The sequence below is a fragment of the Henckelia pumila genome, chromosome 2 (genome assembly GCF_033568475.1).
Source record: "Henckelia pumila isolate YLH828 chromosome 2, ASM3356847v2, whole genome shotgun sequence".
Taxonomy (NCBI): Eukaryota; Viridiplantae; Streptophyta; class Magnoliopsida; order Lamiales; family Gesneriaceae; genus Henckelia; species Henckelia pumila.
In genome coordinates this window covers 16,471,477-16,490,049 of record NC_133121.1, presented here as the reverse complement: position 1 = coordinate 16,490,049, position 18,573 = coordinate 16,471,477, and the positions used below count along the sequence as shown (strand labels likewise).

The 18,573-nt window shown below is 37.1% G+C and overlaps 2 pseudogenes; one reads left to right on the top strand and one right to left on the bottom strand.

The window, feature by feature from the left end:
* The first annotated feature begins 282 nt into the window (after nucleotides 1-282).
* Nucleotides 283-5,545, top strand: LOC140882533 (vesicle-associated protein 4-2-like; annotated as a pseudogene).
* Nucleotides 5,546-9,683: 4,138 nt separating this feature from the next.
* Nucleotides 9,684-17,721, bottom strand: LOC140877279 (G-type lectin S-receptor-like serine/threonine-protein kinase RLK1; annotated as a pseudogene).
* Between the last annotated feature and the right edge of the window lie 852 nt (nucleotides 17,722-18,573).

Sequence of the window (18,573 nt, the reverse complement as noted above, 5' to 3'; positions counted from 1 at the left end):
ATTGTCGATGAGCGTTTTTTTATGATCATACGACAACGGATTATGGCCTACGACAACGAATTTTAAAATTCGTTGTTTATTAGCGCTTTTTTTTATGACCTACGACAACGGATTTTAAAATCCGATGTCTTTGAGCGCATTTTTTATGGCCTACGACAACGAATTATACAAAACCGTTGTTGTATTATTATTTTATATATTAATAAAATTAATTTTTTAAAATATGTTATAATTACTTATAACTTAAAAAAGAAACACACTTTCATTCTTTTTTATCTTCTCACGTTTCTCTCCTCATCGCTCTCACCATCAATTAACAAACCCTAGTCGCCATAGCACTCTTGCCGACTTCAGATCGAGAGTTGTTGCAGAAGAAGGATCGATGATGGAAGACTTCGGTCACTCTCTCACTCCCGAGCATTTTCCTGACGGCGGCTCTTCTCTGGCTCCGGATACGACTTTGCTCGGCGGCAGAGGTGGATCTAGAAATGGAGCTAAGTACAGACTCGTGTCTCCGGCCAAGCTCCCGATCTCTTGTTTTTTCACCAAACAAACAAGAAAAAATGGCAACACTGGATATCAAAATTAAGAACGCAGACACACAAGAAGATGAGCCAGGAGGAGATCAAGAGAGCTGTTGGGGTCGACGATTGGTTTCCCTTCAGAGGAACAATGTATTAGGGAAAAAAGACAAGAAAAGTCGAATTTGGGGAAGAAATTCCAAATTTTGGAGTGGAGAAATTGCGGAGGGATCGGCCGGCAGCAATGGGATCTCAGTTTCTTCGGTGGCCAGATCTCTTCTCCCGACATGGCGTCGCTTGAAGCTCGATCCCTCTCAAGCTTTACTTTCCTTGTAAAACACCTTCTCTCTATCCTTCTCTTTATCCTTTACAAAATCAAACAATCTTATCTTTTTTTTTGCGGCCTCAATCAGATTCAGTTGATTTGAGTTTAATTATTTCACTTGCTTATCTTTTTTTTTCTTTGACACTGCAGATGAACCTGACAAGCAAGTCCGAAGTGCAATCAGGATAAAAAAAATACGAGCAAGTACCATGTAGCTTTCAAGGTGATATATATAAACTTTGTTGCTTCATTTATTATTTTCTTTAGATATATACTGTCATCTGGTGAAGTTATAATATAGTCTTCCCGCTGGTATTTGTTGTTGGTTTGCTCCAGTTCCAAACAACTGCACCAAAAAGCTGTTTCATGCGTCCTCCTGGGGCCATTCTTTCTCCCGACGAAAGCATCGTAGCCACTGGTAATTTTTTAGTTATTGGGATCGGGATTTTGGCACGTTTTCCTTCCACTATGTAATGAATATGATTTAGAAACATTTGGTTTTTTTGTGAAAGATTTCACTAATGTTTGTGGAGCTTCTTTTTTGTCTTGGATGGATGTTCCCATCAGTGTTCAAATTTGTAGAGCATCCAGAAAACAATGAAAAACCAATGAATCAGAAAAGCGGGGTGAAGTTTAAATCATGAGCCTGAAAGTGAATGAACCACTGGACTACATACCAGAAATGGTTCGACTAGCTAGTTCCTTTCTTGTTATTATTATCTTGTCTTTATTGTTTGTGTTATGATGTAATTAAGATTCTTACACCCGTATTATTGTGATGGTATTCTCATTGACTCTATGTTATCTTTGTCATAATGTTATTATATGAAAACCATCCACCTTTCTATGCGTTATTTTATATAATATTGAGAGAACATTTTATATTATCTACTGCATGTTATTGTCGGCTTCTTGCATTTGTGAAAGCTTCATAGTCATTTAGGAATCTTCACTCACCAACTTTGTATGAACTGTATAAACAATAGTTTTGGATTAAGTGAACATGTTCACTTTTTGAAGTTTTTGGTTTGTTTTAAATAAAATTAGAAATTAAGTGGTCTGGTTAATATAATTTAAGTGATGTAGGCTAGTATGTCCTATATTGTTATAAAACTGTCCTATAAAAAAAATTGTTATAAAACTGCCTGCTTTGATGCCCTGTCTGCAAAACATTGGATTTTTTTTCTCTCATAAGCTATATATATTTGATGAGAATTACAATCCAGCAATTAATTCATTATTCTAGCCAATGAGGAATCTTAAATAATTAACAGCGAAATTACTGTATCAAAATGTGAAGCCTTTTGATATAGTTATAATATGCTATCTATATTCTTCTCGTTGTTTCAATCATTATCTTACAGCCATGTCTCTCTGCATGGACAATGGTGGCACATCTTTTTTGTATCCTTTTTCATGTAAGTTTTTTCCATTCAGGGATCGAGGCACGAGGGTTTATCTTTGGTCCTTCTATTGCATTAGCAATTGGAGCCAAGTTTGTCCCTCTGAGAAAACCAAAGAAACTGCCAGGTAATATTTTCAATGTAGTTTCCTTGTGTTAGCAATAAGTGTTTTTCTGTGGCATATTCAACAGAATTGTTAGATTATTTGGTTCACAAAATAATGGACATGATGCTATTCTTAGATGTTTTATTGCTTGAACCTCCAAATCCCCTAGATAAAGTGCATCGTTTTGGGTTTGCTTGGTGTCTTTTAGATTCAAAACATATTATGTATTTTAGTTTAAACTTTGTATTTGTGACACAGTAAACTTTGTAAGTTTTGGATCTGATCAGAATAGTAGCTTTAACTTCCACATTATCGTCATCATTTTTTTTTATTACAGGTAAAGTTTTCAGGCAAGAGTATGACTTGGAATATGGAAGCGACTGTCTTGAGATGCATGTTGGAGCAGTGGAGCCTAGAGAGCTTGCCATTGTAGTCGACGATCTAATTGCAAATGTGTCGCCATGAACTTATTAGGTACACCAATATCTTTATCATTCTTATTTGTGGATCAGAAACTATCGTGATTTTATATGACAATAATTTCGTATTTAAGACATTCACAAGTAAATTTTGATGTTCTCATTGACTCGATGTTTACAACGGTTTTTGACCCCCTATGATGGGGCCCTAATGATGGCAAAGGTGATGTGGAGGTCATTCTTCAGTTGGTAAGTTATGAAATCATTGTGTTGTTAATAACTGCATCTCTGTGTTTTAAATAGCCAGTTAAATATGAAATAAATTGGTCAAACAGAGCAGCATCTCATTTTTAAACTGAACATGTGGTGGACAGTAACAATGGTGAAATAATTTCATGATTATGATTATATTGGCAATTGCTATAATCAATTGCTCAATGTTTTGTTTGATTTATGCATTTGTATTTCTACTGGCAAAACATACTCATATTACCAACCAGATGGCTGCAAGTATTTGAAGAAGCAGATAGGGAGATTAATGATTATAAAGTGTAGTTACTTTACTACAGATGTTTATTTTTTGGTTTGATCCTGACTAAAGCTCTCTTTCCCTATTCATGTTGTTGATGTTTCTGGCCATTCATAGCTTCAACCCAAAATTTGATGAGTTATTACCTCAGGCAGCTCCGCAGCTGGTGTAGTATTTGTGGTGGATGCTGTCGATTTCTTGCCTAATATCCATGATGCTTCAGAGAATGAAGTCCGTTCCGGATAAAACAAAAGCACAGCCGGTGTCAAGCAAGAATCGGAATAGGCCTATCCAGAGGAAAGCACTGCCAGCGTCTCCTCCTTGGTTCTTTAGCCGTTTTTTTTCGTTTCTTGAAACTTCACTTCTCTCCATTGTTCTTCAACTTTTTCTGGTGACATTTTTAGGGGAGTTTCTTTAGTTTGGTTACATGGAGGTGGTGAGCTCTGACATTGTATGCAGATTCGCTAAGGCTCCAGCACTTCAAACTATCTTGGCTGCTCAAAAGTCCCTCGGCCTTCGGGCTCTCCGTTGGCTTCTTTGTATTTTCCTCCGTTTTATGAGGTTGATTACGACAAAAAATTAATCATATTGGCATTTATTATTTTATTTTTTAAACCTTTTGTGCACTGCATATCATGTGTTCATATATTGTGTCGTTTGATTTTGCAGGTTCTATGGTTTATGAGCGCTGCATAGAAAGTGATTTTAAGTAGGTTTTTGTGCAGAAGGTAGGAAATGGTGAGACTCTTGATTTTGTATATTTTTCTAGTATTTTTTTTGCATTTATCATCTTGTTTTTACTGTATTTTTTTGGTCGGTTTGGTTTAAGATTAGATGAGATTTGGTTACAGACAAGGAAAGGACGTAATTTTGGATTTTTTTGATCCTCTTTGGGTCTGGAAAATTTTCTTTTTTTTTTTTTAATCCGCATCTTTTTTCTAGTATTCAAAATTTGATGCAGTTATGGAGGACAAGAGAAGAAACCTCCATATCGTTTTCTCTGGTTACAGTTCATGCAGTTACTACAATTCTCTCTTCTCTTATATTTTATATTTTTGTTTGATGAGTTTTGTTTAATTTTCTCTTCTTCTAAATTTTTTATGCATTAAATCAATGGTTCGAGTTGTAAGTATGGATTAATTTACTTTCTATGTTAGCTTCGATAGTTGTTTGTCTTGCTTGGAGATGTTTATTGTTGTGATCTAATTTGAATGGACTGAACATTCATGGATTCATTGGAGTCAATCGACTGGGATTATGTATTTGTGTATGTCCCTCTAATGGACTTATCATCTTTAGGACGCGCTTCCTAGTTGATTCAGCTACCCTCCTGTTGAAGTTGCTTCTGATAAAATGCATGATACGTGTACACAAGAACTTAGTAATTAATCTGTTTTTCGAAACAAATAAATCTCTAGCTAGAATTTTGCTTATGTGTAAAAGTTTTTTTTTTTTTTCTCAGGTGGAGTGAAGTTTGATCCCAGAACAAGGAAACATATGAAGGGTAAAGTGAACACCCTTTCCTATACTCAATACTCTGCAGAGTTTTTAATAGCCCAAGCGGAGCGAGATGACAAGATTTTTCAGACAGGAATTTTAGCTCTAAATGCATCCTATTTCCTTGAAAGCTGGAGGCCATTTTGTCATCTCCATTAAGGTTAGTGTTCTGGTTATGTTTTGAGTGTGATCTATTTGTTAACATTAGTTTATGTAATATAATTTGCTAGTTGATTTAAAGCATATTTAAACACATCAAACAGAGGTGGAGATGTTTCTCTATATAGGTCTGACTTCTGAGTTATATATTTGAAAAATGTGCATATTTATTCTTTGGAATTCTTCCAAACAGATGGATGTATGTGAATCAAAATGTGGCTATTTTAAATTAATTGTATGTTTGTTTTCATAGGCAAACTGCATTGAATCAACGGTACCTGCTGAGTCCGTATTTGCCTAGGAAGAAAAGAGCCTGCAAGCGGACCTATTCAAACCTGTTGAGAAGGTTACACTTGAACGATTCAAGCGAGACCTGAATGTGTTTGGGTTTTGAGTGTTAAGTTCAGAATACGATCTGCATTCATTTACTTGTACAATTTTATGTCTTGTTCACGCCTCTGGTCCCAAGTTTTTGGTATTTTTTGTATTTTTTTGTAGTGCATTGTATTAGAATTTAATTTCGAGTGATTTGTAATACAAAAAAAATTGTATATTAAATTTTATTTATGATATTTTAAATTTTGGATTATTTATAATATGAGAATTTATATAGAAATTTTTATTTATTTTTTTGTTTTTTATATATAAAACGACAACGGATAAAATCCGTTGTCGTAGGGGGTCTAAAATCGTTGTAACTAATGGTGTTGTCAAAACTATGCCCATACGACAACGGATTTATCCGTTGTCGTTCTTTTCAAAGACAACAGATTAAATCCGTTGTCTTTGAGGGCAACGACAACGGATTTTATCTGTTGTCGTAGACACAAATCCGTTGTCTTTGAGGGAAACGACAACGGATTTTATCCGTTGTCGTAGGTGCACAGTTTTGACAACACCATCAGTTACAACGGTTTTAGACCCCCTACGACAACGGATAAAATCCGTTGTCTTTTAGCGTTTTTCTTGTAGTGGACCCGTTCCGCAATCACTTACTAATCAAACTTAAGAATGCAACAAATTTCTTAAAGCACAGTAATTAATTAAAACCAGCAAAAATTCAAAAATTCAAATGATACAACTAAAACCACTAGTGGAATACAACCGGCACCGAAAATAAGTGTAGGTAAATGTTATAAAACCCCATCGAATAACAGTACTAAAAATCCATTAATACAAACCTAGTACGGAACAAATCCAATATTGTTGCATCTCAATGACCGCTACCTTCCGGTCCGTCCAATTTAAGCTTTGTATTGTAGAATGGGGTGTCTAGAACAAAAAACCGAGGACGTGAGCTAACAACGTTAAGTGCGAAAGTATGAGTATACACATGCTATGAATGTTAATTCAAATGAACGGGTACCAAAAACCTATCACAATAGGAAACTCTTGCTCAAACAAATGGCGAAATGATATGTAGCACGCTGAGCTATCGCATCAGGAGGTGGTTCTCATACAGTCATAACAAAAAGAAATATTTGGATAAATAACCGGATCCGAATCCACGAAATCCATCCACTCAATAACTCTAGGCTGAGCGAACCCACTACTGGTAATATCAATGTACATGCTAAACATGATAATGCATGCAGCATAATAACAGTTACATAAGAAATGCACATAAGTCATTCCATATAAAACCATGCAACATAAACATGCATACTTAACCAGGATATCTCAGATAGTACGTATGTACCTCTATCAAGTAACTCAAGAAACCTAGCAAAACTCGGGTACTCAAGTTCAAGCCTATAAATATAAGCAGATAATCATCATATCACTTATTGCATACTAAAAACCTTAACTAGACCTATAGCTACTCACATAAGCAAATCAAAGTCTAGACTTATACCTACATCCGTCGTTAGCCATCGTTAGCCCTTTGATGAAATGGCCTCAAAACCTAGGCACCACTTCGCTACGTTCCTGGTAGAGCCTTACTATCGACTGACCCTCAAGACGACGACCGAAAGCCTTCCAAATCAGTAAAAAATGAGAGAGGAAAGTGCTTGGTGCGATTTACAAATGAATCTCTCGGCCCCTATTTATAGACGATGATCGAAAATACCGATCCTACGTTAGGAGCTTCCGAACTGCTTTCAGAACTTCCAATCTCCTCTATCAGAGATTCTGATCTCTTGCCACCAAACATGTGTCCCTGATTGGACAATACATTACTGCTGACGGAGTTCGAACCTTCTGAAATGGGGTTCGGAGCTTCCGATCTATCTCACGTCAGTTTTTCAATTAGAAAGCTCATACTTTCTTATCCAAAGGCGATCAGACCTTCCGATCTTGAGTTCGGAGCTTCCGAACTCACCCTATGCCTCCGAAGTACGCTGCTTTCAAACTGCTTTTCGGAGGTTCCGAACTGTCCAATAACTTGAAGCCCTTGGAACTAATTTCAATCATTTCGAATCTGATTTTCAACTCTTTAAATCCAATTAAGAACTCCTTAATCATTTTTAGGCAATTGATTAAATTAATTAGGAAATAGTGCTACTACAAGAGATCTGTCTACTACTGTTTCAGCCATCCAAACCAGTTCCGAAGTAAATGGTTTGATGTCAGAGAAGTTCAAAGAGAAAGTCATAATTAACTTCACCAAATTATCAGAGGATGTTAAATTTTTATTCACAAATTTGGATAAAGCCAAGCACAGTGAAGCTACACAGTCCCAACTGGCTCATTCTCATGATAATATTTCAACAAGGATCAGTTTAGTGCATGAAGTATTATCTGCCAAATCACTTCAGTTCATGACTCTTCAACACAACAAATGGGATTCATGATGCAGTGACCCTAGCCCGGATCCACTACTAATCATAAATTAAAGCTTAAATAATCATGCAATAAACATTAATCAGAGATAAAACGCAAAAACTTAAATAATGCTAGACCGGCAGAATACAACCGGTAAAATAAATTCTAATAATAAAACCAAATTGAAATAATTTCAATAACCTAACTACTAATCCTGCAGCTTTTTCTTGGTCACCACCGAATCCCAAATCCTGGTGTAACACTTGTAACTGCCTCGTCGAATGGGGTGTCCAGAAAACATAAAAAACACTGGCATGAGCACTAAATCTCAACACGCTAGTATGGGTAAACATACAAACATGATGCATGCAAATGAATGTCGGGGTATCATACTGAGAATCATATTCTGCTCTGTCTAGGCTCCATTGTATGTAGCACGGTTGGCTGACGCATCAGGAGGTGGCTCCCATACCATAAACCGTGGACATATCCGGGTCCAAAACTATTGTTCCCATCCATACATGCAATGGTACTGAGCGACCCCTATACCTGGTAAGCCAATAATATCGGCTAAATCAAGATGTATGCATGTGCAGCATCACACATCAAAACAGTAACATGCAATCATGACACATAAATGCAACACATAAGCATACATATCCGCTGACAATCTCAGTCATTACTTACGTACCTTACTAAGACAGTACTAGAAGCATCGATCCATCTAGGTTCCAAGCCTACCATCCAGCACTGCGACGCAAAATACCCATGCATCATCTATTTTGTTCTAAAAATCTTAACTAAGATATTACATACTTTCTAATCTTTATAGAGGTCCAAAGTTATACATGTGTCCGTCGTCAGCCCGTTGATGACGATATCCCCAATACTCAGGCACAACTCGGCTTGTAACACCTCAAAAATTATTTGAGGTGTTTATTTGAAATTTAAATTTAATTTTAGTATTATTAGTATTCTCCACAAAAATATTTTAAACAAAAGACAATAAATCAAAAAAATAAATTAAAATTACAAATATTCTAAATAAATTAATAAATTATATACAATTTTTTTATTTTATTAAAAATTTGATACTTGGTACTAAGTATCAATTTGAGCCCTTAGATGCACTCTTCGGGCGCATCGACCGTTCCCTCAAAAAGAGAAACTATGTTCAGTTTAATGTTTTGCTATATAGTTACAATTGTTATTTTCATAATAACATAAATGCAACTAATTATATGATTTGTGTTGTTTTAGATTTTTCTAAATCCTAACTTTTAAAAAAAATTGATTCACTCTGTCACAATGAACGATCACAATCACATGTTATAATTTACAGTTAATTTTCTAGCGATAAATAATTATAGTAAGTTTGATGCCATTTGAATTTTATATTTCCAAATGTAAATCCTTTCACGTAATTAAAACAGAGCTCGAACTCCTGCAGTGTCCCTTCCACCATTCCACGGGTTGCCAAAATGCATCGTACAGTCTAAAACTCTAAAGTCTAAATACAGTTCTTTCAATATATACCTAGATCAAATTTCGTCTTCCTAGAAAAATAATACAATTAATTTGAATTTCTACCGTCAGATCACACGTCCTTTAATCCAGACCGTTGAACCAGATTTCTTATCCAAAATGCTTTGGCTATAAATTGAAGTATCATTCGTAACATTGATATATATATATCTTACACATTCAATAATTATTTGCGATCAAATGACTTTCGTATATACAATAACTATCAACACGGTTAATTTCAAATTTTAATCAATTTAACACAATATTATGAATCAAAATTTGAAGACATCTTTTTACACATTAAGAAGTAGCTAGAGCATGGAAATAGATCAGGGGATTCCACAAATCTTGCCTATAAATGATTGTCTAAACAAATAATATAAGCATCAAATATCAATATCCTTAACTTCATAAAAATCGACAAATATAGTTTAAATAGAGAGAGGATATGGGCATGGAGGATCTTCAACTTCAACGATCCCTTCAAGCATTAGGGAAACTTTCTTCATACTCGGCCTCAAAGACAATTCTTCTTGAATGCACCAAATCCCCACTTTCACCATTCTTTCCACTCTTTCCAAATCATCCAACGCTTCATGATCATCCTCCACCACAAGATCCAGCCTCCCCTCCGTGTAGCAATCCCACACCCAATCTGTCAGAACAGACAACTCCTCGTTGCCAGAATCCAAATACTCCAAGCTCTTCCTGCAAGAAACAATCTCCAGAAGCAGCACGCCGAAGCTGTAAACTTCAACTTTCACGTTTATCCGAGCGTTCCTGAACCATTCAGGGGCCACGTAACCTTTGGTTCCTCTTATATCCGTCAGCATTCGGCTCTGATCAATCATCAAGAGCTTGGATAACCCGAAATCTGAAATCCGCGCGTTGTAGTATTCGTCTAGAAGTATGTTTTGAGGCTTTATGTCGCAGTGAATGATCTGGTTGCTGCATTCTTCGTGTAGATATTGTTAAGCATCCACTGTCCAAGCACCGTCCAGCCCTTATCTTCCTTTGTCTTCTTTCCTTCTTTTCCCTTACCTGCAAAAGAAATGAACCAACAGCAGCGAAAGGAAACCAAAGAAAAGAACAAAAAAAATAAAGGAATGACAGTAGAATAATCGTTGAGAAATCGCAAGCTCCGGGCTCAGATAACTAGAACCATTTCTCCATTTCACCGGCAAACATCGACGAAGACCACAAAAGGATTTCCCAGCCCAAGCTCATGCCCACCGTTCTTCACACAGAAGAAAAAACCCAGCGCGATCGATCGAAAAAGACTCCATCAGAGCAGCACAAAAGCTCAAGAAGAAAAGGAGGACACAAAGTCACCTGAGAGGAAGATGGAATGCACACTCGGTTCACGAAGAAAGCCAAGAACGCACACGTTCTTTTTCTTCGGCTGCTAACTCTTATTTCCCAGCCCAAATAATTTAGGCCCTTGTATATAGCCTATTCCCAAACCTATTCTGCAGATTAGATCGAGAGAGTGAGATTAAGAGAGGAGCGAGAGGTTGAGCAGCCGAAGAAAAAGAACGTGTGCGTTCTTGGCTTTCTTCGTGAACCGAGTGTGCATTCCATCTTTCTCTCAGGTGACTTTGTGTCCTCCTTTTCTTCTTGAGCTTTTGTGCTGCTCTGCTGGAGTCTTTCTCGATCGATCGCGTTGGGTCTTTTCTTCTGTGTGAAGAACGGTGGGCGTGAGTTTGGGCTGGGAAATCCTTTTGTGGTCTTCGTCGATGTTTGCCGGTGAAATGGAGAAATGGTTCTAGTTATCTGAGCCCGGAGCTTGCGATTTCTTTACGATTATTCTACTGTCATTCCTTTATTTTTTCTGTTCTTTTCTTTGGTTTCCTTTCTTGCTGCTGTTGGTTCATTTATTTTGCAGGTAAGGGAAAAGAAGGAAAGAAGACAAAGGAAGATAAGGGCTGGACGGTGCTTGGACAATGGATGCTTAATAGTGGTATCAGAGCCACTGTGGTCGCGTCGCTGATTTCTGCTCGTTGGGACAGCAGCCTCGCCGGTGTCGGGACTGCAGCCTCGCCGGTGCCGGGATAGCAGCCATCGTCATCGCTGGACAGCCCTTGTTCCATCTTGCCGTGAGCTTGCTGGTCAGCCGCGACTTTGAGTCGTCTCGTTAGTTTTACTGGTTCGTGGGATTGAAACTCTTACTTAGAGTTTCGCTCTGGTAAATTGGCTTGAACCTCTTTTATCGCATTTGTAGTAGCCGCTGGCCGCGGTTTAGGTTCTGGGATTACGTGCTGGTAGAAACCTAGGAATTTCGTGCTTACTTGTTGCTTCCGCTGTGTTTGCTGTAATCTGAAATTTGTGTTGTTTACTGCCTTTTCTGTGAGAAATCTGCCGGTCAAGTTTCTGTGTTTTTTCTGTGTGAAAAAATGTCGTTCACTGGTTTTAATCTTGAACCTTTTAACGGGAAAACTGATTTCTCAATTTGGCAGCAGAAAATGAAAGGAATTTTAATACAACAAAGAGTTTTCAAAGCAATAGCTTTGTCGTATCCTGCTGCCGAAACGGCTGAGAAAAAAAGCTGAAATGGATGAATTTGCTTACTCCTCTATTATCTTGAATTTATCTGATTCTGTGCTAAGAAAAGTGGGTAAACTGAAATCGGCCAAAGAACTTTGGGAAAAATTAGAAGAGCTCTATACGGAGACTTCCCTGCCGAGTAAATTGTTTTTACTTGAAAAATTTTTCCGTTTCAAACTCAATTTGAACAAGGACATTGATGAAAATATTGATGTGTTTACCAAATTAATTCAAGATATTAAGCAAACAGGAGATAAACACATTGATGATTACACACCTATTGTTCTCTTGAATGCTATTCCTGATTCATACAGTGATGTTAAATCTGCTATTAAGTATGGTAGAGATAATATAACATTAGAAACTGTTGTGAATGGTCTTAAAAGCAAAGAGATTGATTTGAAAACCAATAGGGGTGGTAATAACTCTGGTGAGGCTATGTTTGTTAGAGGAAGGTCTAAAACTCGTTTTCAAAGACACTCAAACAACCATAACCAACCTTCTGTGAAAAATAGAGGTAAGAGTAAGCAAAGATCTCATTCGAGGCCTAAAAACAGAAAGTGTTTTAATTGTGGTGAAACAGGTCATTACATTAAAGATTGTTCAAGGCCTAAACAAAAACAAAACCAGAATTACAAAAATCAGCATGATGATATTGCTAATATGGCTTCTTCTAGTGAAAACATGGGTGATGTTTTTATGGTGACTGAAGTATGTGATGTGCCTACTGTGAATTCTGTGCATTCAAGTGCTTTGTGTGAAAATGAATGGCTTGTAGATTCTGCGTGCACTTTTCACATGTCTCCATTCAAAAATCTGTTTTCTACTTATAAAGAAGTGAAACATGGGTCTGTTTCTATGGCTAATGAAAAGATGTGCCAAGTTGCTGGTCTTGGTGATGTATGCTTGAAATTTGATTCAGGTTATGTGCTGACTTTGAAAAATGTTAGGCATGTTCCTGATTTATGTCATAATTTGATTTCCTGTGCATCTTTGGAAGATGACGGTCTACAGGGTAGATGGGGTAATGGGGTTATGAAAATTTTGAAAGGCTCTTTGGTGTTTTTCAAAGCTGAAAAATTGAGAAACTTGTATGTTTGCCATGCTGAACCTGAATCTTGTATGCAAAACATTGTGAATGCTGTCTTGAGTGATAAAACTGATTTGTGGCACAAAATACTAGGTCACATGAGTTCTAAAGGTTTAGAAATATTGCATAAAGATGGTTACTTTGGTACTGAAAAATTGTCTTGTGTGCCATTTTGTGATGCATGTGTTCTTGGGAAACAATCTAGAGTCAAGTTTCCACATTTCCCAAGTCCCAAACAATATGTCACTTCTGAAATTCTTGAGTATTTGCATGCTGATGTTTGGGGTCCGGCTAGTGTGCCCACGCATGGTGGAAATCAATATTTCTTATCTGTGATTGATGATTTTTCAAGGAAAGTTTGGGTGTTTTTAATGAAAAACAAATCTGATGTGTTTGAGAAGTTTAAAAACTGGAAAAACTTGACTGAAAATCAAACTGGTAAGAAAATTAAAATTCTAAGAACCGATAATGGTCTTGAATTTTGTAACAAATTGTTTGACAACCTGTGTGCTGAATCTGGTATTCAAAGACACAAGACTGTCCCTTATACGCCTCAGCAAAATGGTGTTGCTGAATGTATGAATAGAACTTTACTTGAAAGGGTGAGGTGTATGCTTGCATGTTCTGGACTTTCAAAAAAGTTCTGGGGTGAAGCTGTTTGTACAGCAGCTTATTTGATAAATAGATCCCCTTCTGTGCCTTTGAATGGTAAGTGTCCAGAATTTGTATGGTCTGGTACGCAAACTGATTTGTCAAACTTGAAAGTTTTTGGATGTTCTGCTTTTGTGCATCAGAAACAAGATAAACTTGAACCTAGATCAGTAAAATGTGTTTTTCTTGGCTATCCTGATGGGGTTAAGGGTTATAGATTGTGGTTAAGGGATCAAACTTGTTTTAAAGTGTTAATCAGTAGGGATGTTGTTTTCAATGAATCTGATTTTCCATGTTTATCTGCTCCCTTACCCATTCCCCAAGATGCCACTGCTCCAAACAAGGTGGAGCATTTGCCTGGTCCAAGTCTTGTTTCTGAAAATGTGCAGAATGTGCCTGTTGTGGATGAAGTGTTTGATAATCTGTCTGATAATGCTAATGATGATTCTGATATGCATGAGAAAACTAGTGAAAATGTGCATGAAAGTGACTTGAATGATTATCAATTAGCTAGAGATAGATCTAGAAGGAATATTAGGCCTCCACAACACTTTGATAACTTTCACATGACTTCTTATGCATTCAGTGTATTTGAATCTATTGATAATGTTGAACCTAAGTCGTATGACGAAGTTTTAAAATCTGAAAATTCTGGAAAATGGTTAAATGCGATGAAAGAAGAAATTAATTCTTTGCATGTTAACAATACTTGGATTCTTGTGCCTAAACCTGAAAATTGTTCTGTTGTGGACTGTAAGTGGTTGTTCAAGGTCAAGAATGAGTGTGAATCTGTCAGATTTAAAGCTAGGTTAGTAGCTAAGGGTTTTACTCAAAAAGAAGGGATAGACTATACCGAAATATTTGCTCCTGTTGTGAAATTTACTACTGTTAGAATTATGCTTGCTCTTGTTGCTCAGTTTGATTGGGAGTTGATACAATTAGATGTTAAAACTGCTTTTTTACATGGTGAACTAAATGAAAAAAATTTTATGAGGCAACCTGAAGGCTTTGTGAACTCTAAGTATCCTGATCATGTCTGTTTGCTCAAGAAATCTTTGTATGGCCTAAAGCAATCTCCTAGGCAATGGAATAAAAAGTTTGATGAATGCATGCTCTCTTTGGGTTTTACTAGAAGTAATTATGACCATTGCTTGTATTTCAAACAAAATGCTAAAGTTCCAGTTTTTTTGCTTATCTATGTGGATGATATGCTATTGATTAGTTCTTGTGTGAAAACTGTTGAGCATGTCAAAAATTGCTTGAGTGCTAAATTTGATATGAAATTCCTAGGAGATGCTAAACGGATTCTTGGCATGAATATTTATAGGGATAGAAAGCGGTCTATCATTTTATTGAATCAGGATACTTATGTTAAGAAAGTTTTGAGTAAATTTTCCATGTCAAATGCCAAACCTGTCAATGTGCCTCTTGCTGGTCATTTCGTTCTAAGTAAAGAGCAAGCTCCTAAAACTGAATATGATGTTAAATGCATGAAGAATGTGCCTTATTCTAATGCTATTGGTTCTGTCATGTATTTAATGGTTAGCACAAGGCCTGATATTGCATATTCTGTGAGTTGCTTGAGTCGTTATATGTCTAATCCCGGAGTTTACCATTGGGAAGCTCTCAAATTTCTGCTGAGATATTTGAATGGTTCTGTGAATCATGGTTTAAAATTTTCCAGATCTGAAAATGATGTTAAATTGGTTGGATATGTGGATTCTAACTATGCCAATGATAGGGACAATAGAAAATCAACAACTTCTTATGTGTTTACGTTGTGTGGTGCTTGTATTAGCTGGAAATCTCAATTACAACACATTGTAGCCCTTTCAACCACCGAATCTGAGTATGTAGCTGTAACTGAAGCGTTAAAAGAAGCTATTTGGTTGAAAGGTCTCATTTCTGAAATTGGTTTCCTTGAAGGTGAAGTAGTTGTATTTTCTGATAGTCAATCCGGCATCCAACTGTGTAAGAATCCTGTTTTTCATGATAGAACTAAACATATTGATGTTAGGTTCCACTACATTCGTGATGTGGTGGCAAAAGGTATTGTCTATCTTGAAAAGATTCCTTCTGAATTTAATCCTGCTGATATGGGAACTAAGTGTTTATCTGTTGAAAAATTTAGATCGTGTTTGAAAATTTTAAACTTTGATACATCCGACTGATACTGACTTTGTGTTTCTTGTTGTGGGGCGATGATGATAACTGTAGGTGACTTTCCAAAACCAATGAACCGGCGTTGGGCCAAAAGGTGGAGAATTGTTGGGCTTTGGCCCAACTAACTCTTATTTGGGCTGGAAATAAGAGTTAGTTGGGCCAAAGCCCAACAGATATGTTAGTCCCCGGGTAACACCTATGACTATTTGAGTCCTCTGGATCCATGTCGGTTTCTTTTCGCCAAAGAGGAAGTTCGCTAGCGTCCCGTTGCTCATATATTCGTATACTAGCAACCTATTTGGCCCTTCATGGCAGAATCCTAGGAGGGGAACCAGGTTCTTGTGATGAATATGGCCGATCACATTTACCTCGGCTATGAATTCTTTTTCTAGATCTTTAGCAACCCTTTCGAGCTTCTTCACGGCTATAACGGTTTCGGAAGAATTCGGCAGCACCCCTTTGTATACTGTCCCGAATGCACCCCTTCCCACTTCATCGTTGAACCCGGAGGTAGCTTGTTCAAGTTCTTGATACGTAAATCAACGCAGATTGGGTCCAATGGTGGTGAGGTTTGAATGGGAATTTGTGATCTTTTTCTTGTACATCAGGAAAAATACCACACAAGCTGAGGTAATGCACAAGAAGTTTATGAACACTGAGCTGCCTAAGAGCACTGATAAGATGAGAACCAAGGTTTTCTGGTCCTTTTTTGGAGTAGAAATATTTGGATTCAAAAAAGGAACTTCGCCCTTTCTCAACTTTAAAAAGGCCTTGACATCTAAAGCCGCGTCGGTTCTGCCATTAGAGAGGGGCAGCCTCTTCTTCCAGCAGCTGTTACCTCTGTAAATCGCCACGCTGCAGAAACAATCATTCAGACAAGATGATCTGCAGTCTTCTTCTGTATTGTGAATAGTCATTAAATGGCCAATCTGTTCCTGAATTTCCACCAATTCGAATATATCTTCAGGCGAGCCTTCCTCACCGTCGACGCAGTTCAAGACAGCTTTGGTGCGCTTGCAGTCGCCATACACGTCGTTCGGATCAGCCAGTACGAACTCTCTCGGGCACGCACACTTAGGCCTCCCATTCTCGAGATGGCACACACTATTATAGCCACAAGCCCCGCTTCCTCGCTCTCCGGACATGGAGAAACAGATGTCCTTTGGCCAAGAACCGGCAACATTCCACCCTGGATTAGTACCATTCTTGGGATGATAGTACTGAATAAGAACTCCATCAAAATTCAGGGTAGCCCTGTAATAATTTTCAGAAGCTGGAGGGATCGAACGGGATGAAATACCATATTGGACCCCATTTCTTCTACTAACGAACAACGAAGCCCTTTCGTTGAAAACAAGCTGATAACCAGAATTGGATTCATTGGTTGGATCAGAAGTCGAGCTGTTATAATAATCAAAATCAAACTCTGCATTCGAAATCAGGCTTTTGGTGCTGAACACGAAGTTTCCATCATCAAGCATCCTGGCGTAGAATCTCCCCTGAGAAAAGTTTGTCTCCGATTTTCTTGAAATAAGCACACCATTCATCTCAATAACTTGAGTAGGCACTATGGTATCTGTTGGATTCTTGAAACTTTCCCACAACCGGGTCGAGTCATTGCGGAAAAGAACAAGATTTCCTGTATCATTCAAGAACCCATATGCAGTTTCATCAGGAGAAAGATCTGTGCTCCAAATTAATTGGTTCCGAGCATCCCGCAGCTCGAGCCCACCCGCAACAACGAGCCGGATCGATGAGCCCCGAGGCACTGGATTGCTGCCATTTTGGTACCAGATGATGGTCTTTTCTGGGATTTTATCAAACCAGATGGAAAACAAGAAGAGATCTTTGTTATCTGGGAGCTGCTGGAATCCAAAAGCAAAGTCTCCAGAAGGTGAAAGCCACGGTTTCGAGCTTTCATCCGCCTCTAATGGAGATCCAACCGTCATATTACCGTTGTTTTGAGATGAAACTAAGAGCGGGAAGAGGAGCAAGAGGAAGAAGGTGATGTACTTACTCATATTTATTGATTTTTATGCCCAAAAAAAAAAACACTCTCCATATATTTATGCGAAATATTCAAACGGGCAACGGTTCCACGACACGACTCCTAAGTTTAATCAAATCCAATGTTGTTGATTATGTTGCCAAACTGCGTTTTCACCAAGCTATTCATGTGACAGTGATTACTTGCCAATATATAATTCGAGTATTAGCTGTGCCCAGGTGTCTCGTCCGTATGATTATATTTATGTAATTATATAGTTTTTTTTTTGGGTGATTCTATGTTACATTGGATGAAACATAGAATTAAAATTATTATTAAAATTATCTCCTATAAAGGGTTAGTTTTATTCGTTTCTCGTATCACCCAAAAAATGTTACCCAGTCAAAAATTGTTTTCCGTAGAAGGATTTGTACAATTGATCGGCTTCCTCACCCATTTCAATAGAAAGTGGCACAAGGAGAAATCCTCGCAGGTGGAGTCCATGTGATGAAGTTCACCTGTAACGTTTTTTTTTTTAAATAAATAAAATTACTTTTTAAAAGTTTTGACCAAATCCAGTGATCAGATTAATTTGGTCATTTTAAATAACTAAAATAAATATTTAAAAACTAAAATAAATAATAAGAAATAGAATTGATAAAAAAAATGTTTTAAAAGATAAAGGAATGTATTTCTTAATTTTAAAAATACATTTTAAAATAAATATTTTTAAAATTTATTTATTTCACGCATTTCTTAAATTTTCTGTAAAATTAAATTTTAAGTATTTTTATTTCTTTTAATTGTGTGATTTTATTTTGTGTTTAAAAACTCGTTTATTTAATGAAAGAAAAAAAATTAATATTTCAATATAAAAAAATAATGT